Source organism: Bombina bombina, chromosome 6, assembly GCF_027579735.1.
Source record: "Bombina bombina isolate aBomBom1 chromosome 6, aBomBom1.pri, whole genome shotgun sequence".
Classification (NCBI taxonomy): domain Eukaryota; kingdom Metazoa; phylum Chordata; class Amphibia; order Anura; family Bombinatoridae; genus Bombina; species Bombina bombina.
This window is the reverse complement of record NC_069504.1, coordinates 559,199,116-559,226,051: the sequence shown is the minus strand read 5'-3', so window position 1 is coordinate 559,226,051 and position 26,936 is coordinate 559,199,116. Positions and strand designations below refer to the sequence as shown.

At 41.6% G+C, this 26,936-nt stretch overlaps 1 protein-coding gene across 1 annotated transcript in view; it reads right to left on the bottom strand.

Moving 5' to 3' along the window:
- TEX9 (testis expressed 9) overlaps positions 1–26,936 on the bottom strand; it is a 169,515-nt gene that overhangs the window by 45,024 nt on the left and 97,555 nt on the right. The gene's annotated exons all lie outside the window — the stretch shown is intronic.

Here is a 26,936-nt window from a genome sequence, read left to right as displayed (position 1 = left end):
CCTTTTTTTGGGGTGGTTATGATTTTTGTATAAAGCACAATTATTCCAATTCCTTATTTTATATGCTTTCGCACTTTTTTATCACCCCACTTCTTGGCTATTCGTTAAACTGAATTGTGGGTGTGGTGAGGGGTGTATTTATAGGCATTTTGAGGTTTGGGAAACTTTGCCCCTCCTGGAAGGAATGTATATCCCATACGTCACTAGCTCATGGACTCTTGCTAATATGAAAGAAATGAATTTATCAGGTAAGTTCTTACATAAATTATGTTTTTGTCCACTGCCTAGCTATAACAAGTTTTGCTGTCAGGAGAATAATAACACAAAATAATCGGGATGGTTTTGGGAGGTCCTGCAGTCCAAGGTGAAAGAGCGCCATGTTCCCCGTAAGACCGCCAGTCAGACCCAATTGTCTCAGCAAGTCCGCCACCTGGGTCCAGAAGGTTCCCAGTCTGGGGAACTTCCACCAGATGTGTAAGTGTGTGCCTCGTTGTGTGCAACCCCTCCAGCATTCCGCTGAACGGGAGGGGAAAACATCACATTTTTTAAACACCGCATTTGGAATTACATTTTATATATATTTTTTCTATTTGGACACTTTTAAACACTATTTTTGGATTTGAAGTTGAGAGATTATCCACATTTTTTAGGTGTACACCTATATATTTTTTTCCTCATATTTTTTCACCTTTTTCTTTTTTTCCATCCTTTTTCCTTTTTTTTGTCACCATTTTCACAGTATTCCACCTGGATTTCACTTTGTACTTTAAAGTTTGATCATTTGAACACGTATATGGACAAATTAGAATTGGACTGACACCATTATCATTTTTTCAATATTTTATATTTCTTGTGTTATATTTTTGCACTACTTATATCATATACATATTGATTGTGCTATTTGATCTGCATCCTACTCACAACCAATTGGTTGTTATATATTCAGCTGCACTTGTTGAATTTATAAGACATTGTATAAGATATCACACATAGGACCCCGGTCAATACCAGGCCACTAGAGCTAAGGTTTAATCAACATTTTAGAGTTTGTTTTTAACATGTTTCAACTTGTATAAACACGCTTGTCCAATAGAGAGCCGGAGGGACTCTATTTTATGCTTTTAGCAGTCTGCTTAATACTTGTACAGGATTTTAAATTCAAATTTGTTAGATTACTTACCGTGCATAACTGTATTTTATTTATCAGATGTCTAGGATTTAGAATAAACTTTTTTAGATCACACCCTCTTATTTTTGAAATATTCTGTATGTCAGTTGTCTTATGAGCTTGGTTACCCTCTAGACCACACCTTTAGCCAGGACCCCTTTTAAAGGTTTCCTAGCGCTCCTACACCGCTTTTTGTCTATTATATTTGAGATATGGTTAAGAGATCTTGCAATTAGGAGCTTGGTTAGTTACACTTTGGTGATACTATTCCTTGAAGTAGCCTTCTGACCCTTACGCTTTCCAGCAAAAACCACAAACAGGACAGAAGACTGACGAAAATCCTTAGTTGCTTGTAAATAAAATTTTAGAGTACACACAACATCCAGATTGTGTAACAGATGTTCTTTCAGAGAAGGAGGATTCGGACATAAAGATGGAACAACAATTCCTTGATTGATGTTGCGATTCGATACCACCTTGGGAAGAAAACATAATTTATGCTTACCTGATAAATTTATTTCTCTTGTAGTGTGTTCAGTCCACGGTTCATCCATTACTTATGGGATATATTCTCCTTCCCAACAGGAAGTTGCAAGAGGATCACCCAAGCAGAGCTGCTATATAGCTCCTCCCCTCACATGTCATATCCAGTCATTCGACCGAAACAAGACGAGAAAGGAGAAACTATAAGGTGCAGTGGTGACTGGAGTTATAATTTTAAAATTTAGAACCTGCCTTAAAAAGACAGGGCGGGCCGTGGACTGAACACACTACAAGAGAAATAAATTTATCAGGTAAGCATAAATTATGTTTTCTCTTGTTAAGTGTGTTCAGTCCACGGGTCATCCATTACTTATGGGATACCAATACCAAAGCTAAGTACACGGATGATGGGAGGGACAAGGCAGGAACATTAAACAGAAGGAACCACTGCCTGTAGAACCTTTCTCCCAAAACCAGCCTCCGAAGAAGCGAAAGTGTCAAATTTGTAAAATTTGGAAAAAGTATGAAGTGAAGACCAAGTTGCAGCCTTGCAAATCTGTTCAACAGAGGCCTCATTCTTAAAGGCCCAGGTGGAAGCCACAGCTCTAGTGGAATGAGCTGTAATTCTTTCAGGAGGCTGCTGTCCAGCAGTCTCATAGGCTAAACGTATTATGCTACGAAGCCAAAAAGAGAGAGAGGTAGCCGAAGCCCTTTGACCTCTCCTCTGTCCAGAGTAAACGACAAACAGAGAAGAAGTTTGTCTAAAATCTTTAGTTGCCTGTAAGTAGAACTTCAGAGCACGGACCACGTCTAGATTATGCAAAAGACGTTCCTTCTTTGAAGAAGGATTAGGACATAATGATGGAACAACAATCTCTTGATTGATATTCCTGTTAGAAACAACCTTAGGTAAAAACCCAGGTTTAGTACGCAGTACTACCTTGTCTGAATGAAAGATCAGATAAGGAGAATCACAATGTAAGGCAGATAACTCAGAGACTCTTCGAGCCGAGGAAATAGCCATCAAAAACAAAACTTTCCAAGATAAAAGCTTAATCAATGGAATGAAGGGGTTCAAACGGAACACCCTGAAGAACTTTAAGAACCAAGTTTAAGCTCCACGGAGGAGCAACAGCTTTAAACACAGGCTTAATTCTAGCCAAAGCCTGACAAAAAGCCCGGACGTCTGGATTCTCTGCTAGACGTTTGTGTAAAAGAATAGACAGAGCGGAAATCTGTCCCTTTAGCGAACTAGCGGATAAACCCTTTTCTAAACCCTCTTGTAGAAAAGCCAATATCCTAGGAATCCTAACCTTACTCCATGAGTAACTCTTGGATTCACACCAATATAAATATTTACGCCATATCTTATGGTAAATTTTTCTGGTCATAGGTTTCCGAGCCTGTATTAATGTATCAATAACCGAATCCGAAAACCCACGCTTTGATAGAATCAAGCGTTCAATTTCCAGGCAGTCAGCCTCAGAGAAATTAGGTTTGGATGGTTGAAAGGACCCTGAATCAGAAGGTCCTGCCTCAGAGGTAGAGACCATGGTGGACAGGACGACATGTCCACTAGGTCTGCATACCAGGTCCTGCGTGGCCACGCAGGCGCTATCAGGATTACCGATGCCCTCTCCTGTTTGATCCTGGCAATCAGTCGAGGTAGCAACGGAAATGGTGGAAACACATAAGCTATGTTGAAAACCCAAGGGGCTGCTAATGCATCTACTAGCACCGCTCCCAGGTCCCTGGACCTGGATCCGTAACAAGGAAGCTTCGCGTTCTGGCGAGATGCCATGAGATCCAGATCCGGTTTGCCCCAACGACGAATCAGTTGAGCAAATACCTCCGGGTGAAGTTCCCACTCTCCCGGATGAAAAGTCTGGCGACTTAGGAAATCCGCCTCCCAGTTCTCCACGCCTGGGATGTAAATCGCTGACAGGTGGCAAGAGTGAGACTCTGCCCAGCGAATTATCTTCGAGACTTCCAACATCGCTAGGGAACTCCTGGTTCCCCCTTGATGATTGATGTAAGCCACAGTCGTGATATTGTCCGACTGAAATCTGATGAACCTCAGTTTTGCTAACTGAGGCCAAGCTAGAAGAGCATTGAATATTGCTCTTAATTCTAGAATGTTTATTGGAAGGAGTTTCTCCTCCTGAGTCCACGATCCCTGAGCCTTCAGGGAATTCCAGACTGCTCCCCAGCCTAGAAGGCTGGCATCCGTTGTTACAATCGTCCAATCTGGTCTGTGAAAGGTCATTCCTTTGGACAGATGAACCGGTGACAACCACCAGAGAAGAGAATCTCTGGTCTCCTGGTCCAGATTTAGCAAAGGGGACAGATCTGAGTAATCCCCGTTCCATTGACTGAGCATGCATAGTTGCAGCGGTCTGAGATGCAGTCGCGCAAATGGCAATATGTCCATTGCTGCGACCATTAAGCCGATTACCTCCATGCACTGATCTACTGATGGGCTTGGAATGGAATGAAGGACACGGCAAGCATTGAGAATCTTTGATAACCTGGACTCCGTCAGGTAAATCTTCATCTCTACAGAATCTATAAGAGTCCCTAGAAAAGGAATCCTTGTGAGTGGTAACAGAGAACTCTTTTCCACGTTCACTTTCCACCCATGCGACCTCAGAAATGCTAGAACTATCTCTGTATGAGACTTTGCATTCTGAAAACTTGACGCTTGTATCAGAATGTCGTCTAGGTACGGAGCCACCGCTATGCCTCGTGGTCTTAGTACCGCCAGAAGTGAGCCCAGAACCTTCGTAAAAATTCTCGGGGCCGTGGCTAACCCGAAGGGAAGAGCCACAAACTGGTAATGCCTGTCTAAAAAGGCAAACCTTAGGTACCGATAATGATCTTTGTGAATCGGTATGTGAAGGTAAGCATCCTTTAAGTCCACTGTGGTCATATATTGACCCTCTTGGATCATGGGTAGGATGGTTCGAATGGTTTCCATCTTGAACGATGGTACCCTTAGGAATTTGTTTAAGATCTTTAAGTCCAAGATTGGTCTGAAGGTTCCCTCTTTTTTGGTAACCACAAATAGATTTGAGTAAAATCCTTGTCCCTGTTCCGATCGCGGAACTGAGTGGATCACTCCCATGATTAAGAGGTCTTGTACACATTGTAGAAATGCCTCTCTCTTTACTAGGTTTGTTGATAACCTTGATAGATGGAACTAGCAAGCTTGGAAATCACTTTCAATAAGTTTACAAGCAATATACAAAACGCTGCAGCGCTTCAAAAATACAGATATAATTAAACAATTCTTAGCAAGAAGTGTATTATTAGCAGAGGATTGCACCCATTAGCAAAAGGATGATTAACCCCTCAATACCCAAAACGGATAAAACGGATATCAATTAAGATTTAACGCTTTTAATCACAGTCAAACACACTGTCACAGATCTGCTGTGACTGATTACCTCCCTCAAAAATGAATTTTGCAGACCCCTGAGCTCTCTAGAGACGTCCTGGATCAAGGAGGAAGAAGCAGGAAGACTGCGCTAGAATTTTAACTGCGCAACAAGGCACTAAAACAAGGTCCCTCCCACTCCTATTACAACAGTGGGAGCCCTGATATAACGGTTTCCATGCAGAAAATATATGTTAGCCATGTGGAAAAAAATCATGCCCAAAGAGATTTATCACCAAAGTACCTCACAAAAACGAATAACATGCCAGTAAACATTTTATTAAAAAAACAACATTTTCCAATGTCATGCAAAGTTATCACTAAGCCTGCTACCAGTCGCTACCACTGCAGATAAGGCTTAAGTATTATTTCAGTTTTAACAGTATTTTCTCAGTCAAATTCTAGTCCCTAGAAAATAACTCGACTGCGCATACATTTATCAGCCTGATACCAGTTGCCACTACTGCATTTAAGGCTGTACTTACATCATACGGTAACAGCAGTATTTTCTTAGTCAATTCCATTCCCAGAAAATAATATACTGCACATACCTCATTTGCGGAGGACCCCGCATGCTATTCCCAGTTTCTGAAGTTACCCCACTCCTCAGAATGTCGAGAACAGCCAGTGGATCTTAGTTACGCCTGCTAAGATCATAGAAAAAAATGCAGGCAGTTTCTTCTTCCAAATACTGCCTGAGATAGAAAAACAGCACACTCCGGTGCCATTTAAAATAACAAACTTTTGATTGAAGAATAGTTAAGTAAAAACTCCAGCTCCTCTCGCGACCTCCTTCTTTGTTGAGGGTTGCAAGAGAATGACTGGATATGACATGTGAGGGGAGGAGCTATATAGCAGCTCTGCTTGGGTGATCCTCTTGCAACTTCCTGTTGGGAAGGAGAATATATCCCATAAGTAATGGATGACCCGTGGACTGAACACACTTAACAAGAGAAATCCCAAATTAGTACGAAGGACCACCTTATCCGCATGAAAAATAAGGTAAGGGGAATCACACTGCAGAGCCGAGAGTTCGGAAACTCTGCGAGCAGACAAAATAGCAATAAGAAATAAAACTTTCCACAATAACAACTTAATTTCAACCGAATGCTTAGGCTCAAACAGAGCCTGTTGCGAAACTTTAAGACCAAGGTTAAGGCTCCAGGGAGGAGCAACAGGTTTAAACACAGGCCTGATCCTGACCAAGGCCTGAACAAAAAGATTGAACTTCTGGCATATCTGCCAGACATCTGAAGGGTCAGATTTCTGCACTGTCTATTCAGTACTGATAGACAAACCCTTCTCCAGGAAGAAAGGAAAGAATGCAGGGAATCCTTACGCCATACCTTATGGCAAATCTTACGAGAAACTGGCTTATGAGCCTGAAGCATAGTATCAATGACTTTCTCAGAAAAACCACACCTGGTCAAGACTAGCCGTTCAATCTCGAAGCAGTCAGCTTCAGAGAATCTAGGTTTGGGTGAAGGAAAGGACCCTGAAGTAGAAGGTCCTTCCTTAGAGGCAACCTCCAAGGGGGAGGAGATGACATCTTCACCAGATCCACGAACCAGATCCTGTGCGGCCACCCAGGAGCTATTAGAACCACAGACGTCCTCTCCTGTTTGATACGAGCAATCACTCGAGGAAGGAGGGCAAACGGGGGGGAACAAGTACGCAAGACTAAAGTTCCAAGGCACCACAGTGGCTTGAGGATCTCTTGATCTTGAGCCGTACCTTGGAAGTTCTGGAACCCCCCACCTGAGAGTTATCATTGTGAAAACCTCTGGGTGGAGAGCCCACTCCCCGGGATGAAAGGTCTGTCTGCTCAGAAAATCTGCTTCTCAGTTGTCCACCCCTGGGATGTGGATGACAGAGAGGAGGCAATTGTGAGACTCCGTCCCCTCTAGAATGCAAGTCACCTCCTTCATTGCTAAGGAGCTCCGAGTTCCTCCCTTGTGATTGATGTATGCCACCGAGGTGATATTGTCTGATTGGAATCCGATAAACCGGACTAAAGCTAGTTGAGGCCATGCTATTAAGGAATTGTAAATTGCTCTGACCTCTAAAATGTTTATGTGAAGCGAAGACTCCTTTCGAATCCAAAGACCCTGAGCCTTTAGGGAACCCCAAACAGTTCCCCAGCCTTAAAGGCTGGAGTCCATTGTCACAATCACCCAGGATGGTCTCAGGAAGCAAGTACCCTGAGACAGGTGGTCCTGCGAGATCCATCAAGATAGAGAGTCTCTTGATAGGGGGTCCAGAAATATTCTCCGAGATAGGTTTGAGTGGTCTCCATTCCATTGTCTGAGCATGCATAACTGAAGAGGTCTCAGATGGAACCGAGCAAATGGAATGATGTCCATGGAAGCAACTATCAGACCAATTACTTCCATACACTGAGCCACAGATAGACGGGTAGAGGACTGAAGTGCAAGGCAAGAAACCAGAATTTTGGATTTTCTGAGCTCCATCAGAAATAGCTTCATGGACAGAGAATCTATAATCATTCCTAAGAAAACCACCCTGGTGTCTGGCACTAGGGAACTTTTCTCTAGATTCACTCTCCACCCATGGGAATGAAGAAGAGATAACAATATCTCTGTATGTAAAGATGGTGCTTGAACCAAGATGTCGTCCAGGTAAGGCGCCACAGCTATTCCTTGAGATCTGACCACCGCCAAAAGGGCCCCTAGGACCTTTGTACAGAATTGAGGAGCCATGGCAAGACCAAAGGGAAAAGCCACAAACTGGAAATGTTTGTCCAGAAAGGCAAACCGAAGGAATTGGTGATGTTCCCTGTGAATGGGAACATGCAGATACGCATCCTTCAGATCTATGGTCGTCATGAACTAACCTAAGGGTAGGATGGAACGAATATATTCCATCTTGAAGGAGGAAAACCTTGAGGAATTTGTTGAGACACTTGAAATCTAGAATGGGACGAAACGTTCCCTCTTTTTTGGGAACCACAAACAGATTTGAATAGAATCCTTGACCTTGTTCCGTTACAGGAACTGGACTAATCACTCTCAGGGAAGATAGGTCCCTTTACGCAATTTAAGAAGGCCTTTTTTTTACCTGGATTGCAGATAACCTTGACAGGAGAAATCTGTCCCTGGGAAGACAAGACTTGAATTCTATTCTGTATCCCTGAGATACTACCACCACAGCCCAAGGATCTGGGACATCGCTGATCCAGGCCTGCCGAAAAAAGAACAGCCTGCCACCCACTTGATTTAGAACTGGATAGGGGGCGGCCCCTTCATGCCGATTTGGAATCAACGGAAAGGTTTCATGGTTTGCTTTACCTTAGTCCAAGGTTGACCGGACCTCCAAGAGGTTCTGGGTTGCTCAGGCTTGCAAGAAGAGGAGGAAGACTTCTGTCCCTTGAAGTTATGAAAGGAACGAAAATTAGGCTTCTGGCTACCCTTAGGTCTATTATTCTTGTCCTGAGGTAGGTGACCCGTAATTTCTGAAATGATCTCAGCCAGACCAGGACCAAATAAAGTCTTACCTTTATAAGGTAAAAAGACAGGAGCTTGGACTTGGAAGTTACATCAGCAGACCAAGATTTTAACTAAAGAGCTCTGCGAGCTAGAACTGCAAGGCTAGAAATCTTAGATCCCAGTCTAAGCACTTGCATTTTTGCATTACAGATAAAATTATTGGCTAACTTAAGAGCCTTGATCCTATCCTAGATCTCCTCTATAGTAGTCTCTTCTAAAATTAGGTCAGACAAGGCATCGCACCAATAAGATGCTGCTCCAGCGACTGTAGCAATACTTGCAACAGGTTGCCATTGAAATCCCTAATAAATGTAATTCTTTCTTAAGTAAGCCTCTAGCTTTTTATCCATAGGATCCTTGAAAGAACAACTATCCTCAATAGGAATAGTAGTTCTCTTGGCTAGAGTAGAAATAGCTTATTCTACCTTGGGTACTGTGCGCCACAAGTCCTGTATAGAATCTGCAACAGGAAACATCTTTTTAAAAACAGGGGACGGGGAAAAAGGAATCCCTGTTTTTTCCCATTCCTGTGCTATAATTTCTGGAACTGGAAAAACTTCAACAGAAGAAGGAACATCATATACTCTTTTTAGTTTACAATTTGTATAGCAAAAAAATGAGGAACTTTATATGTATTACAAAACTATAATCACTCCTTAAGTGCCTTGTCAATTGATACAAATGTGTATATAATATAGTGCACTTTAAGAGAAACATAGAAACATAGATATTGACGGCAGATAAGAGCCATAGGCCCAGCAAGTCTGCCCCACCTTACCTAACAGTATAAACTTATCTAGTTCGTAGGATAGCCCTATGCTTGTCCCATGCATTTTTAAAGTCCCCCACAGTGTTTGTTGCTACTACCTCTTGAGGAAGTTTATTCCATAAATCAATCACTCTTTCTGTAAAGAAGTGCTTCCTCAAATTACTCCTGAATCTACTACCCTTTAGCTTGAGCTCATGACCCCTTGTTCTTGAATTTTCCATTTTATGTAAAATACCCACAGCCTCAGTTTTACTAAACCCTTTAATGTACTTGAAAGTTGCTATCATATCACCTCTTTCCCTTCTCTCCTCTAAGCTATACATATTTAGGTCATTGAGCCTATCCTGGTAAGTTTTATTTTTTAGACCATGTACCATTTTGGTAGCCCTCCTTTGCACAGATTCAAGTTTGTTAATATCCTTCTGAAGATATGGCCTCCAGAACTGCACACAATACTCAAGATGAGGCCTAACTAATGATCTATAAAGTGGCATAAGAACCTTACTATTTCTGCTGCAAATACCTCTACCAATACATCCAAGCATTCTGCTAGCCTTACTCGCTGCCTTACTACATTGTTTACTAAGTTTTAAATCATCTGAAATAATAATTCCCAAGTCCTGTTCCTCGTCTGTAACAGTCAGTAAAGTGTCATTGAGTCTGTAATTAACATTTGGATTTTTCTTCCCTAAATGCATTATTTTACACTTTGCTGTGTTAAACTTTAGATCCCAGTCGTTTGTCCAATCCTCCAATTGTTGTATATCACTTCTCATTTTGTCTACCCCCCCTGGAACATCCACTCTGTTGCAAATTTTTGTATCATCTGCAAAGAGACATACTTTCCCCTGTAGCCCTTTGCTGATATCGCAGATAAATATGTTAAACAAAACAGGCCCCAGAACTGACCCCTGAGGAACACCACTAGTAACAGCCCCCTCTGCTGAATGAACTCCATTTACTAAGACACTTTGTTTTCTGTCCTTAAGCCAGCATTCCACCCAGTTCACAATTTTTGAATCTAGACCAAGGAGATATAGTTTGTGAATAAGTTTATTGTGTGGGACGGTGTCAAATGCTTTGCTGAAATCTAGATATGCTACATCAACTGCTCCTCCCTTGTCTAATACTTTTGTTACATAATCAAAGAAGTCAATTAGATTAGTCTGACATGATCTCCCTGAAGTAAAACCATGCTGATTTTGGTCCTCTAAATTGTTTGTCTTTATGTAAGTCATAATTCTTTCCTTTAAGAGGCTTTCCATTAATTTCCCTACTACTGAAGTTAAACTAACTGGCCTGTAGTTGCCAGATTCTTCTCTACTGCCCTTTTTATGAAGAGGTATTACATTTGCTATTCTCCAATCATCTGGGACAGCTCCTGTTAATAGTGACTGATTAAGAGCAGTGCGTAAGCAGGAAAAAACTATTAATACTAGAGGGACATTACTCACACCTGGGTGAGTGTCAGGACAGTATGCTTCTATGCACTGAAATAGAAAAATTCAAAATTATATTGATGAAACAGTACGTATAAAAAATAACTTATTTAAAGTAATATTAAAAGACAATACCCAATGAGTGCAATTTTGCTGTCCGCAATTCTTAAAAACATTTCTCCTACTTGTTAGCTTATATTGCTACAAGTGTGTTATGGAATTAGGGTATCCTGAAGAATGAATAAGAACCCAGTTCAAATGTCAAATGTTGTAGTGCTTTCTGAGTATATTTAGCCTTATTTTACGGCTTGTATTGAAAGCACAACTAAAATTTACAGAGATGATACTTTGCAACGTTTAAATTACTACTGGGTATTCAATCATATGTAGCTTCATACTACCATTAGCTTAGAATTGGGTAGAAAAAACATAATTTATGCTTACCTAATAAATTTATTTCTCTTGTAGTGTATCCAGTCCACGGATCATCCATTACTTGTGGGATATTCTCCTTCCCAACAGGATCACCCACAGCAGAGCTGCTATATAGCTCCTCCCCTCACTGCCATATCCAATCATTCGACCGAAACAAGACGAGAAAGGAGAAACCATAGGGTGCAGTGGTGACTGTAGTTTAATTAAAATTTAGACCTGCCTTAAAAGGACAGGGTGGGCCGTGGACTGGATACACTACAAGAGAAATAAATTTATCAGGTAAGCATAAATTATGTTTTCTCTTGTTAAGTGTATCCAGTCCACGGATCATCCATTACTTGTGGGATACCAATACCAAAGCTAAAGTACACGGATGATGGGAGGGACAAGGCAGGAACTTAAACGGAAGGAACCACTGCCTGTAGAACCTCTCTCCCAAAAACAGCCTCCGAAAAAGCAAAAGTGTCAAATTTGTAAAATTTTGAAAAGGTGTGAAGCGAAGACCAAGTCGCAGCCTTGCAAATCTGTTCAACAGAGGCCTCATTTTTAAAGGCCCAGGTGGAAGCCACAGCTCTAGTAGAATGAGCTGTAATCCTTTCAGGGGGCTGCTGTCCAGCAGTCTCATAGGCTAAGCGTATTATGCTCCGAAGCCAAAAGGAGAGAGAGGTTGCCGAAGCTTTTTGACCTCTCCTCTGTCCAGAGTAAACGACAAACAGGGCAGATGTTTGACGAAAATCTTTAGTAGCCTGTAAGTAAAACTTCAAGGCACGGACTACGTCCAGATTATGCAAAAGACGTTCCTTCTTTGAAGAAGGATTAGGACACAATGATGGAACAACAATCTCTTGATTGATATTCCTGTTAGAAACCACCTTAGGTAAAAACCCAGGTTAGGTACGCAGAACTACCTTGTCTGAATGAAAAATCAGATAAGGAGAATCACAATGTAAGGCAGATAACTCAGAGACTCTTCGAGCCGAGGAAATAGCCTTCAAAAACAGAACTTTCCAAGATAAAACATAATTTATGTAAGAACTTACCTGATAAATTCATTTCTTTCATATTAGCAAGAGTCCATGAGCTAGTGACGTATGGGATATACATTCCTACCAGGAGGGGCAAAGTTTCCCAAACCTCAAAATGCCTATAAATACACCCCTCACCACACCCACAAATCAGTTTAACGAATAGCCAAGAAGTGGGGTGATAAGAAAAAAGTGCGAAAGCATAAAAAATAAGGAATTGGAATAATTGTGCTTTATACAAAAAAATCATAACCACCACAAAAAAGGGGGGGCCTCATGGACTCTTGCTAATATGAAAGAAATGAATTTATCAGGTAATTTCTTACATAAATTATGTTTTCTTTCATGTAATTAGCAAGAGTCCATGAGCTAGTGACGTATGGGATAATGACTACCCAAGATGTGGATCTTTCCACGCAAGAGTCACTAGAGAGGGAGGGATAAAATAAAGACAGCCAATTCCGCTGAAAAATAATCCACACCCAAAATAAAGTTTAAATTATAAGCAGAAGATTCAAGCTGAAACAGCTGCCTGAAGTACTTTTCTACCAAAAACAGCTTCAGAAGAAGAAAACACATCAAAATGGTAGAATTTAGTAAAAGTATGCAAAGAAGACCAAGGTGCTGCTTTGCAAATCTGATCAACCGAAGCTTCATTCCTAAACGCCCAGGAAGTAGAAACTGACCTAGTAGAATGAGCTGTAATCCTTTGAGGCGGAGTTTTACCCGACTCGACATAAGCATGATGAATTAAAGATTTCAACCAAGATGCCAAAGAAATGGCAGAGGCCTTCTGACCTTTCCTAGAACCGGAAAAGATAACAAATAGACTAGAAGTCTTTCGGAAATTCTTAGTAGCTTCAACATAATATTTCAAAGCTCTAACAACATCCAAAGAATGCAATGATCTCTCCTTAGAATTCTTAGGATTAGGACACAATGAAGGAACCACAATTTCTCTACTAATGTTGTTAGATTTCACAACCTTAGGTAAAAATTTAAAAGAAGTTCGCAACACCGCCTTATCCTGATGAAAAATCAGAAAAGGAGACTCACAAGAAAGAGCAGATAATTCACAAACTCGTCTGGCAGAAGAGATAGCCAAAAGGAACAAAACTTTCCAAGAAAGTAATTTGATGTCCAACGAATGCATAGGTTCAAACGGAGGAGCTTGAAGAGCCCCCAGAACCAAATTCAAACTCCAAGGAGGAGAAATTGACTTAATGACAGGTTTTATACGAACCAAAGCTTGTACAAAACAATGAATATCAGGAAGATTAGCAATCTTTCTGTGAAAAAGAACAGAAAGAGCAGAGATTTTTCCTTTCAAGGAACTTGCAGACAAACCTTTATCCAAACCATCCTGAAGAAATTGTAAAATTCTCGGAATTCTAAAAGAATGCCAGGAAAAATGATGAGAAAGACACCAAGAAATATAAGTCTTCCAGACTCTATAATATATCTCCCTAGATACAGATTTACGAGCCTGTAACATAGTATTAATCACAGAGTCAGAGAAACCTCTTTGACTAAGAATCAAGCGTTCAATCTCCATACCTTTAAATTTAAGGATTTGAGATCCTGATGGAAAAAAGGACCTTGCGACAAAAGGTCTGGTCTTAACGGAAGAGTCCACGGTTGGCAAGAGGCCATCCGGACAAGATCCGCATACCAAAACCTGTGAGGCCATGCCGGAGCTACCAGCAGAACAAACGAGCATTCCTTCAGAATCTTGGAGATTACTCTTGGAAGAAGAACTAGAGGCGGAAAGATATAGGCAGGATGATACTTCCAAGGAAGTGACAATGCATCCACTGCTTCCGCTTGAGGATCCCTGGATCTGGACAGATACCTGGGAAGTTTCTTGTTTAGATGAGAGGCCATCAGATCTATTTCTGGAAGTCCCCACATTTGAACAATCTGAAGAAATACCTCTGGGTGAAGAGACCATTCGCCCGGATGTAACGTTTGGCGGCTGAGATAATCCGCTTCCCAATTGTCTATACCTGGGATATGAACCGCAGAGATTAGACAGGAGCTGGATTCCGCCCATACCAGAATTCGAGATACTTCTTTCATAGCCAGAGGACTGTGAGTCCCTCCTTGATGATTGATGTATGCCACAGTTGTGACATTGTCTGACTGAAAACAAATGAACGATTCTCTCTTTAGAAGAGGCCATGACTGAAGAGCTCTGAAAATTGCACGGAGTTCCAAAATATTGATCGGTAATCTCACCTCCTGAGATTCCCAAACCCCTTGTGCTGTCAGAGACCCCCAAACAGCTCCCCAACCTGTCAGACTTGCATCTGTTGAAATTACAGTCCAGGTCGGAAGAACAAAAGAAGCCCCCTGAACTAAACGATGGTGATCTGTCCACCACATCAGAGAGTGTCGTACAATCGGTGTTAAAGATATTAATTGAGATATCTTTGTGTAATCCCTGCACCACTGGTTCAGCATACAGAGCTGAAGAGGTCGCATGTGAAAACGAGCAAAGGGGATCGCGTCCGATGCTGCAGTCATAAGACCTAGAATTTCCATGCATAAAGCTACCGAAGGGAATGATTGTGACTGAAGGTTTCGACAAGCTGATATCAACTTTAGACGTCTCTTGTCTGTCAAAGACAGAGTCATGGACACTGAATCTATCTGAAAACCTAAAAAGGTTACCCTTGTCTGAGGAATCAATGAACTTTTTGGTAAATTGATCCTCCAACCATGATCTTGAAGAAACAACACAAGTCGATTCGTATGAGATTCTGCTAAATGTGAAGACTGAGCAAGTACCAAGATATCGTCCAAATAAGGAAATACCACAATACCCTGTTCTCTGATTACAGACAGAAGGGCACTGAGAACCTTTGTAAAAATTCTTGGGGCTGTAGCTAGGCCAAACGGTAGAGCCACAAACTGGTAATGCTTGTCTAGGAAAGAGAATCTCAGAAACTGATAGTGATCTGGATGAATCGGAATATGCAGATATGCATCCTGTAAATCTATTGTGGACATATAATGCTCTTGCTGAACAAAAGGCAGGATAGTCCTTACAGTTAGCATTTTGAATGTTGGTATCCTTACATAACGATTCAATATTTTTAGATCCAGAACTGGTCTGAAGGAATTCTCCTTCTTTGGTACAAAGAAGAGATTTGAATAAAACCCCAGCCCCTGTTCCAGAACTGGAACTGGTATAATTACTCCAGCCAACTCTAGATCTGAAACACATTTCAGAAATGCTTGAGCCTTCGCTAGGTTTACTGGGACACAGGAAAGAAAAAATCTCTTTGCAGGAGGCCTTATCTTGAAGCCAATTCTGTACCCTTTTGAAACAATGTTCTGAATCCAGAGATTGTAAACGGAATTGAACCAAATTTCTTTGAAAAAACGTAATCTGCCCCCTACCAGCTGAGCTGGAATGAGGGCCGCACCTTCATGTGGACTTGGGAGCTGGCTTTGGTTTTCTGAAAGGCTTGGATTTATTCCAGACTGGAGATGGTTTCCAAACTGATACCGCTCCTGAGGATGAAGGATCAGGCTTTTGTTCCTTGTTGTGACAAAAGGAACGAAAACGATTATTAGACCTAAATTTACCTTTAGATTTTTTATCCTGTGGTAAAAAAGTTCCTTTCCCTCCAGTAACAGTTGAGATAATAGAATCCAACTGAGAACCAAATAATTTATTACCCTGGAAAGAAAGGGAAAGCAGAGTAGACTTAGAAGACATATCAGCATTCCAAGTTTTAAGCCATAAAGCTCTTTTAGCTAAAATAGCTAGAGACATATACCTGACATCAACTCTAATGATATCAAAGATGGCATCACAAATAAAATTATTAGCATGTTGTAGAAGAATAATAATGCTATGAGAATTATGATCTGTTACTTGTTGCGCTAAAGCTTCTAACCAAAAGGTTGAAGCTGCAGCAACATCCGCTAAAGATATAGCAGGTCTAAGAAGATTACCTGAACACAAGTAAGCTTTTCTTAGAAAGGATTCAATTTTCCTATCTAAAAGGATCCTTAAAGGAAGTACCATCTGACGTAGGAATAGTAGTACGCTTAGCAAGAGTAGAGACAGCCCCATCAACCTTAGGGATTTTGTCCCAAAATTCTAATCTGTCAGATGGCACAGGATATAATTGCTTAAAACGTTTAGAAGGAGTAAAAGAATTACCCAAATTATTCCATTCCCTGGAAATTACTTCAGAAATAGCATCAGGGACAGGAAAAACTTCTGGAATAACTACAGGAGATTTAAAAACCTTATCTAAACGTTTAGATTTAGTATCAAGAGGACTAGAATCCTCAATTTCTAATGCAATTAGGACTTCTTTAAGTAAAGAACAAATAAATTCCATTTTAAATAAATATGAAGATTTATCAGCATCAACCTCTGAGACAGAATCCTCTGAATCAGAAGAACCAATATCAGTATCAGAATGATGATGTTCATTTAAAAATTCATCTGAAAAATGAGAAGTTTTAAAAGACTTTTTACGTTTACTAGAAGGAGGAATAACAGACATAGCCTTCTTAATGGATTTAGAAACAAAATCTCTTATGTTATCAGGAACACTCTGAGTATTAGATGTTGACGGAACAGCAACAGGTAATGTAACAGTACTAAAGGAAATATTATCTGCATTAGCAAGTTTGTCATGACAAACAGTACAAACAACAGCTGGAGGAACAGATACCAAAGTTTTACAGCAGATACACTTAGCTTTGAAAGCTCCAGCACCAGGCAGGGATTTTCCAGAAGTATCTTCTGACTCAGCTTCAACGTGGGACATCTTTCAATATGTAATAGAAAAAACAACATATAAAGCAAAATTGATCAAATTCCTTAAATGACAGTTTCAGGAATGGGAAAAAAATGCCATAGAACAAGCTTCTAGCAACCAGAAGCACAAAATAATGAGACTTAAATAATGTGGAGACAATAGTGACGCCAATATTTTTTTAGCGCCAAAAAAGACGCCCACATTATTTGGCGCCTAAATGCTTTTGGCGCCAAAATGACGCCACATCCGGAACGCCGACACCTTTGGCGCAAAAAAACGTCAACAATGACGCAACTTCCGGCGACACGTATGACACTGGAAACAGAAAAAAATTTTGCGCCAAAAAAGTCAGCGCCAAGAATGACGCAATAAAATGAAGCATTTTCAGCCCCCACGAGCCTAACAGCCCACAGGGAAAAAGTCAAATTTTTAAGGTAAGAAAAAAATTATTGATTCATATGCATTATCCCAAATATGAAACTGACTGTCTGAAATAAGGAACGTTGAACATCCTGAGTCAAGGCAAATAAATGTTTGAATACATATATTTAGAACTTTATATAAAAGTGCCCAACCATAGCTTAGAGTGTCACAGAAAATAAGACTTACTTACCCCAGGACACTCATCTACATGTAGTAGAAAGCCAAACCAGTACTGAAACGAGAATCAGTAGAGGAAATGGTATATATAAGAGTATATCGTCGATCTGAAAAGGGAGGTAAGAGATGAATCTCTACGACCGATAACAGAGAACCTATGAAATAGACCCCGTAGAAGGAGATCACTGCATTCAAATAGGCAATACTCTCCTCACATCCCTCTGACATTCACTGCACGCTGAGAGGAAAACCGGGCTCCAACCTGCTGCGGAGCGCATATCAACGTAGAATCTAGCACAAACTTACTTTACCACCTCCATAGGAGGCAAAGTTTGTAAAACTGATTTGTGGGTGTGGTGAGGGGTGTATTTATAGGCATTTTGAGGTTTGGGAAACTTTGCCCCTCCTGGTAGGAATGTATATCCCATACGTCACTAGCTCATGGACTCTTGCTAATTACATGAAAGAAAAGTTTAATATCAATGGAATGAAGGGGTTCAAACGGAACTCCCTGAAGAACTTTAAGAACCAAGTTTAAGCTCCACGGGGGAGCAACAGTTTTAAACACAGGCTTAATCCTAACCAAAGCCTGACAAAATGCCTGGACGTCTGGAACTTCTGCCAGACGCTTGTGCAAAAGGACAGAGCAGAGATCTGTCCTTTTAAAGAACTAGCTGATAAGCCTTTGTCCAAACCCTCTTGGAGAAAGGACAATATCCTAGGAATCCTAACCTTACTCCATGAGTAACTCTTGGATTCATACCAATAAAGATATTTACGCCATATCTTATGGTAGATTTTCCTGGTGACAGGCTTCCGAGCCTGTATTAAGGTATCAATGACTGACTCGGAGAAGCCACGCCTTGATAGAATCAAGCATTCAATCTCCATGCAGTCAGTCTCAGAGAAATTAGATTTAGATTATTGAAAGGACCTTGTATTAGAAGGTCCTGCCTCAGAGGCAGAGTCCATGGTGGAAGAGATGACATGTCCACTAGGTCTGCATACCAGGTCCTGCGTGGCCAAGCAGGCGCTATCAGAATCACCAATGCTCTCTCCTGTTTGATTTTGGCAATCAGTCGAGGGAGCAGAGGAAACGGTGGAAACACATAGGCCAGGTTGAAGAACCAAGGAGCTGCTAGAGCATCTATCAGCGTTGCTCCCGGGTCCCTGGACCTGGATCCGTAACAAGGAAGCTTGGCGTTCTGGCGAGATGCCGCGAGATCCAGTTCTGGTTTGCCCCAACGATGGACCAGTTGAGCAAACACCTCCGGATGGAGTTCCCACTCCCCCGGATGAAAAGTCTGACGACTTAGAAAATCCGCCTCCCAGTTCTCTACGCCTGGGATGTGGATCGCTGACAGGTGGCAAGAGTGAGACTCTGCCCAGCGAATTATCTTTGAGACTTCTAACATCGCTAGGGAACTCCTAGTTCCCCCTTGATGGTTGATGTAAGCCACAGTCGTGATGTTGTTCGACTGAAATCTGATGAACCTCAGTGTTGCTAACTGAGGCCAAGCTAGAAGAGCATTGAATATCGCTCTTAATTCCAGAATATTTATTGGGAGGAGTTTCTCCTCCTGAGTCCACGATCCCGGAGCCTTCAGGGAGTTCCAGACTGCGCCCCAACCTAGAAGGCTGGCATCTGTTGTTACAATCGTCCAATCTGGCCTGCGAAAGATCATACCCTTGGGCAGATGGACCCGAGAAAGCCACCAGAGAAGAGAATCTCTGGTCTTTTGATCCAGATTTAGTAGAGGGGACAAATCTGAGTAATCCCCATTCCACTGACTTAGCATGCATAATTGCAGCGGTCTGAGATGCAGGCGCGCAACTGGCACTATGTCCATTGCCGCTACCATTAAGCCGATTACTTCCATGCACTGAGCCACCGACGGGCGTGGAATGGAATGAAGGACACGGCAAGCATTTAGAAGTTTTGATAACCTGGACTCCGTCAGGTAAATTTTCATCTCTACAGAATCTATAAGAGTCCCTAGGAAGGAGACTCTTGTGAGTGGTGATAGAGAACTCTTTTCCACGTTCACTTTCCACCCATGCAACCTCAGAAATGCCAGAACTATCTCTGTATGAGACTTGGCAATTTGAAAGCTTGACGCCTGTATCAGGATGTCGTCTAGATACGGAGCCACCGCTATGCCTCGCGGTCTTAGAACCGCCAGAAGTGAGCCCAGAACCTTTGTAAAAATTCTGGGGGCAGTGGCCAACCCGAAGGGAAGAGCTACAAATTGGTAATGCCTGTCTAGAAAGGCAAACCTTAGGAACCGATGATGATCTTTGTGAATCGGTATGTGAAGGTAGGCATCCTTTAAGTCCACTGTGGTCATGTACTGACCCTCTTGGATCATGGGTAGGATGGTCCGAATAGTTTCCATTTTGAATGATGGAACTCTGAGGAATTTGTTTAAGATCTTTAGATCCAAGATTGGTCTGAAGGTTCCCTCTTTCTTGGGAAACACAAACAGATTTGAATAAAATCCCTGTCCTTGTTCCGTCCGCGGAACTGGATGGATCACTCCCATTACTAGGAGGTCTTGCACACAGCTTAGGAATGCCTCTTTCTTTATCTGGTTTGATGATAACCTTGAAAGATGAAATCTCCCTTGAGGAGGAGAAGCTTTGAAGTCCAGAAGATATCCCTGAGATATGATCTCCAACGCCCAGGGATCCTGAACATCTCTTGCCCACGCCTGGGCGAAGAGAGAAAGTCTGCCCCCCACTAGATCCGTTTCCGGATAGGGGGCCGTTCCTTCATGCTGTCTTGGGGGCAGCAGCAGGCTTCCTGGCCTGCTTGCCCTTGTTCCAGGACTGGTTAGGTTTCCAGGACTGTCTGGAATGAGCAACAGTTCCCTCTTGTTTTGAAGCGGAGGAAGTTGTTGCTGCTCCTGCCTTGAAATTTCGAAAGGCACGAAAATTAGACTGTTTGGCCTTTGATTTGGCCCTGTCCTGAGGAAGGGTATGACCCTTGCCTCCAGTAATGTCAGCAATAATTTCCTTGAAGCCAGGCCCGAATAAGGTCTGCCCCTTGAAAGGAATGTTGAGTAATTTAGACTTTGAAGTCACGTCAGCTGACCAGGATTTAAGCCATAGCGCCCTACGCGCCTGGATGGCGAATCCGGAATTCTTAGCCGTTAGTTTAGTCAAATGAACAATGGCATCAGAAACAAATGAGTTAGCTAGCTTAAGCGTTCTAAGCTTGTCAATAATTTCAGTCAATGGAGCTGTATGGATGGCCTCTTCCAGGGCCTCAAACCAGAATGCCGCCGCAGCAGTGACCGGCGCAATGCATGCAAGGGGCTGTAAAAAAAAAACCTTGTTGAATAAACATTTTCTTAAGTTAACCCTCCAATTTTTTATCCATTGGATCTGAAAAAGCACAACTGTCCTCAACCGGGATAGTGGTACGCTTTGCTAAAGTAGAAACTGCTCCCTCCACCTTAGGGACCGTCTGCCATAAGTCCCGTGTAGTGGCAAACATTTTTCTAAATATAGGAGGTGGGGAAAAGGGCACACCGGGTCTATCCCACTCCTTGCTAATAATTTCTGTACGCCTTTTAGGTATAGGAAAAAAGTCAGTACACACCGGCACCACATAGTGTCTATCCAGCCTACACAATTTCTCTGGAATTGCAACTGTGTTACAGTCATTCAGAGCAGCTAATACCTCCCCAAGCAATACACGGAGGTTCTCAAGCTTAAATTTAAAATTAGAAATCTCTGAATCAGGTTTCCCCGAGTCAGAGATGTCACCCACAGACTGAAGCTCTCCGTCCTCATGTTCTGCATACTGTGACGCAGTATAAGACATGGCTCTAACAGCATTTGCGCGCTCTGTATCTCTCCTAACCCCAGAGCTATCGCGCTTGCCTCTTAATTCAGGCAATCTAGATAATACCTCTGACAGGGTATTATTCATGATTGCAGCCATGTCCTGCAAGGTAATCGCTATGGGCGTCCCTGATGTAATTGGCGCCATATTAGCGTGCGTCCCCTGAGCGGGAGGCGAAGGGTCTGACACGTGGGGAGAGTTAGTCGACATAACTTCCCCCTTGACAGAACCCTCTGGTGATAATTCTTTTATAGATAAAGACTGATCTTTACTGTTTAAGGTGAAATCAATACATTTAGTACACATTCTCCTATGGGGCTCCACCATGGCTTTCAAACATAATAAACAAGTAGGTTCCTCTGTGTCAGACATGTTTAAACAGACTAGCAATGAGACTAGCAAGCTTGGAAAACACTTTAAAACAAGTTTACAAGCAATATAAAAAAACGTTACTGCGCCTTTAAGAAACACAAATTTTCCCAAATTTTGAAATAACAGTGAAAAAATGCAGTTACACTAACGAAATTTTTACAGTGTATGTAATAAGTTAGCAGAGCATTGCACCCACTTGCAAATGGATGATTAACCCCTTAATACCAAAAACGGAATAACAAATGACAAAAACGTTTTTTAAACAGTCACAACAACTGCCACAGCTCTACTGTGGCTTTTTACCTCCCTCAATACGACTTTTGAAGCCTTTTGAGCCCTTCAGAGAAGTCCTGGATCATACAGGAAGAAGCTGGATGTCTGTGTCTGTAAATTTTGCTGTGCAAAAAAAACGCCAAAATAGGCCCCTCCCACTCATATTACAACAGTGGGAAGCCTCAGGGAACTGTTTCTAGGCAAAATTCAAGCCAGCCATGTGGAAAAAACTAGGCCCCAATAAGTTTTATCACCAAACATATGTAAAAAACGATTAAACATGCCAGCAAACGTTTTAAAATACACTTTTATAAAAGAGTATGTATCTCTATTAATAAGCCTGATACCAGTCGCTATCACTGCATTTAAGGCTTTACTTACATTACTTCGGTATCAGCAGCATTTTCTAGCAAATTCCATCCCTAGAAAAATATTTTAACTGCACATACCTTATTGCAGGAAAACCTGCACGCTATTCCCCCTCTGAAGTTACCTCACTCCTCAGAATATGTGAGAACAGCAAAGGATATTAGTTACTTCTGCTAAGATCATAGAAAACGCAGGCAGATTCTTCTTCTCAATACTGCTTGAGATAAACAGTACACTCCGGTACCATTTAAAAATAACAAACTTTTGATTGAAGAAATAAACTAAGTATAAAACACCACAGTCCTCTTACGACCTCCATCTTAGTTGAGAGTTGCAAGAGAATGACTGGGTATGGCAGTGAGGGGAGGAGCTATATAGCAGCTCTGCTGTGGGTGATCCTCTTGCAACTTCCTGTTGGGAAGGAGAATATCCCACAAGTAATGGATGATCTGTGGACTGGATACACTTAACAAGAGAAAACTCCTTAGCATTAGTGTTCGCTTTATATAGATTGCTTGGTGCTTTAAGATAATACTATTGTTAACAGTGTGTTAACTGTCTATGGGGAAAGGTAGCGATTGATTGTTGGTTTTAGAGAGGTTATGCCCAAAATAAAATAAAATATAACCTTGGGTTATTTAAAGATTATCTATATCCTTATAGTGTGTTATTATTGTGTCAATAATCTTCAGAGATTTTTTCTCTAAAATACAGGCTATATGAAGCTTAACTAGAGCATATCAACGTGGATTGTACTGATTATGCTGTTTTTCTATTCATGTGCAACTTTGGTAGTTACAACATCTTAAAGGAATATGCCTTTAAATGGCTAAATAATAATTGTCAGCCTTATACTCAAGTTGAATATTTTATATTATAAAGTCTAATATGGTATATTTCAATGAGTTCAATGTTAGCACCGTGGTAATACTGCAGCTTATAGAGGCAGCTCAAGTATTAGAATTAACCTTGCAAGCTGGTAAATAATTGCAGCTACGAGTGAATAAGTAATATATTTCTTCCTCTTTTACTGTAAGTTAATTACTTTGCTCTGATATTTTATAACAAGATTTGCCCCATATTATTGAGGCAATCTGTTAGTAAGTATTACTTATTTATATTACTATCAGTAGTTATACAACGGAAAAAAAAGCACTGCCAGTTAAAAATAATGATTAGCTGTATCTTTAAGCAGCGTGATCTATTAGGCAATGCTGCTGTTAAGTACCAAGTCTCAATATTGTTTGTAATGCTATAGTCATAAAGTGCTAACAGTCAAACTATTATATAGAGCATTGTTTAAAGCATATATTGCATATCAATACTAGGTTTTCTTTAGCTTAACTGAATGTAGTATCTATATATGTCAATGCAATCGTATTAAGTTGCCTTCCCCACTAGTCAGCTGTTACTTGTGTTGGACACACTAATTACATTGTAGTCAAAACCAACCACCCCAGTATTAACAACTAACTGTATTGGATTAAGCTATAGTAAAAGTTTGAGAATACCATTATTATAAATGTTAACAACACATTATCTAGTTTTAAACAACAGGAGAAGATGAATTAAAAAAAAAAAAAAAACCTGATGTGGCGTTTCACTAACGCTTCTTCAGGGGGGGTGCGCGTTAGTTTACAACCCTTAGAGTGCTGGTGTCAGGGTTGGCAGCTATACCTTTAAGCAGAGGCTACTTAAGTCTGCTCCTCCCCCTTCCACCTGCCGATTAATGTTTAGTATACTGACTCCTCACCTTGAGAAGAAATCTAACTAAATCTCCAGGCTACAACCAACTAGAATATCTACTTTTACAAATTGGAACACTGCTTGCTGTAGTAGCGGTTTGACGATAACAACAGACTGTCCGCATCTACCTCCTGTTCCACTCTCTGTTAAACAGGCAAGCTCCGGAGTCTAACCGGCAACTACTTAACCTCCAGACAAACCGACTCAACTTACTAAAGCAGGACTTACCTGGTAACAGATTCTTACTTAATACCGGAGCCCCCACGGGTATCCGCGCTCAACTACAAACAAGCCAAATTCCTCAGGGTACACACGCTGCCTGTCAGCAATTCCGCTTCTCTGATTGGAGGATCCAAGCACACCTACTTTCTGTGAGTTCTGTGGCTGCAGCGGTAACACTTCTCCCTTCTCAGTACAAACACATGCTGTCTGAGGATTCACAGCTAACAACCTCTCACTAAGGTGACTCAGGCTGCAGCGGTAACACCTCTCCCTCACAGTGCAGTTACATGCTTACTCTGTTTACGCATTACCTTGTCAAATTCAAACTGGGGATAAATAGGAACTAACAGACTGTTTCCTCAATTCATTCAAGTATCCTTACTGAAGTACATTTATACTACAATTCTTATTCAACCAAGAACTATACCTAAATCAATTCTCAACTACAGGTTCCCTTACCTGTCTCCTGTAACAAGGATTATAGGAGCACCTCATAGGTTGTTATAGAGGGTAATAGTCAAATACATCTATCTGCAGTTGTGATCCACATCACAATACAAAGGGTAATACTCCACACCCTAACATATTAATCGGCCCTACTCACGGATCCAGCAGATATACCTACAGTAGTCTACAACCTCACTCAGACAGTTGAAAGACTTTCACAAGGCATGAGAGAACTATAAGTTCAAAATGACAGCCTCAGAGCAGCTGTAAGAGACAGCACACCGGAACCTCATGTGTGCTTACCTGAAAAATTCACTGGGGACAGGAAACTTTTCAGGCAATTCAGAAACGCCTGCTACCTTCTGTTCCAAATGAAACCCAGGACCTACCATACTGAGAGGCTCAAGGTGATGACTGTAAACTCCTTTCTCACTGGGGAGCCTAGAATATGGGCCGATACCTTCTTCGAGAACAATGATCCAATACTGGGCTCGCTTACAGATTTCTTCAATGAGATGAGTGCTCTGTATGAGGATACCCAGAAGCAACTTACGGCTGAAGCAAAAATGCGCTCTCTTAGACAGGGCAGACGCCCTGTGGAAGAATACCTCTCTGAGTTCAAGCTTTACACAAAAGATTCAGAGTGGAGTCAGGTTGCTCTGCGCAATCAGTACCGTCTAGGTCTATCCGACGCTTTAAAGGACGAACTCGCCCGAATTGAAATACCATCCACATTTGAAGGTTTGATGGCTTTGACAATTCAGATTGATAGGAGACTTCGTGAGAGGAAATCCGAGCGCCAACAGTCTGAGGGTACCCCAAAGTTCTACACCTCACCTCTACCTTCTAAGGAGATTACAACCCCTATGGAAATTGGTTTTACCAAGGGACCATTAACCATGGAAGAAAGACACCGCAGGCAACAGAAGAATTTATGTATGTACTGCGCATCTCCTGCACACCCAGTGAAGGATTGTCCACTGCTACAACGCCAGAAGAGAAGTAAGCTACAATACAATAACTATTGCATGACTAATAAGATTATGAACGCTGCTTACTGTACTATTTCTCTCTTTTTACAGTGGGAACAGCGAGCTCTACAAACTGAAGCCATCATAGACTCGGGAGCTTACTCCAATTTCTTGGATCTGTCACTAGCTAAGAAAAATAAAATACCACTAATTATGAAAGCAAACCCAGTGTCTATCCGTGTTATTGATGGTACTTTAGTCAATTCTGGTCCAGTAACTCATCACACCATTCCACTCAAGGTGACATTGGGTAAGGGCCATACTGAATACATCACTTTTGATATACTCCCATCTCCTCTTTTCTCAGTGGTTTTAGGTCTCTCATGGCTACAAAAACACCAGCCCAGTATATCATGGCACACTCTCAAGGTCGAATTAAATTCACCCTACTGTCTTGAATCTTGTTATTCTCATCAACAGCAGTTACTCCTCACACAAGATTATATTCCATTGGAATATCAGGACTACTTAGATGTATTCAGTAAGAAACAAGCTGAACACCTACCACCACATCGTATATATGACTGCCCCATAGAGCTTCTACCTGGTTCTACCATACCCTATGGGCACATATATCCACTTTCGCAACCCGAATTGGAGCACCTTAAAACCTATCTGGACGAAAACCTTAAAAAGGGTTTCATTAGACCTTCCACTTCCCCTGCAGGAGCCGGGATCTTCTTTGTAAGGAATAAGGACAAGTCCTTACGACCTATTATAGATTAGCGGGAGTTGAACAAGAGGACAAAGAAGAATAGATACCCTCTCCCTCTCATTCCCGAGTTAGTGGAAAGACTAAGCAAGGCAACTATCTATACGAAACTTGATCTTAGGGGTGCTTATAACTTGGTCAGGATCAGGGAAGGCGATGAGTGGCTCACTGCCTTCAGGACTCGGTATGGGCTCTATGAATATCTGGTGATGCCTTTCGGGCTCTGCAATGTCCCCGCCACGTTTCAATATTTCGTAAACGATATC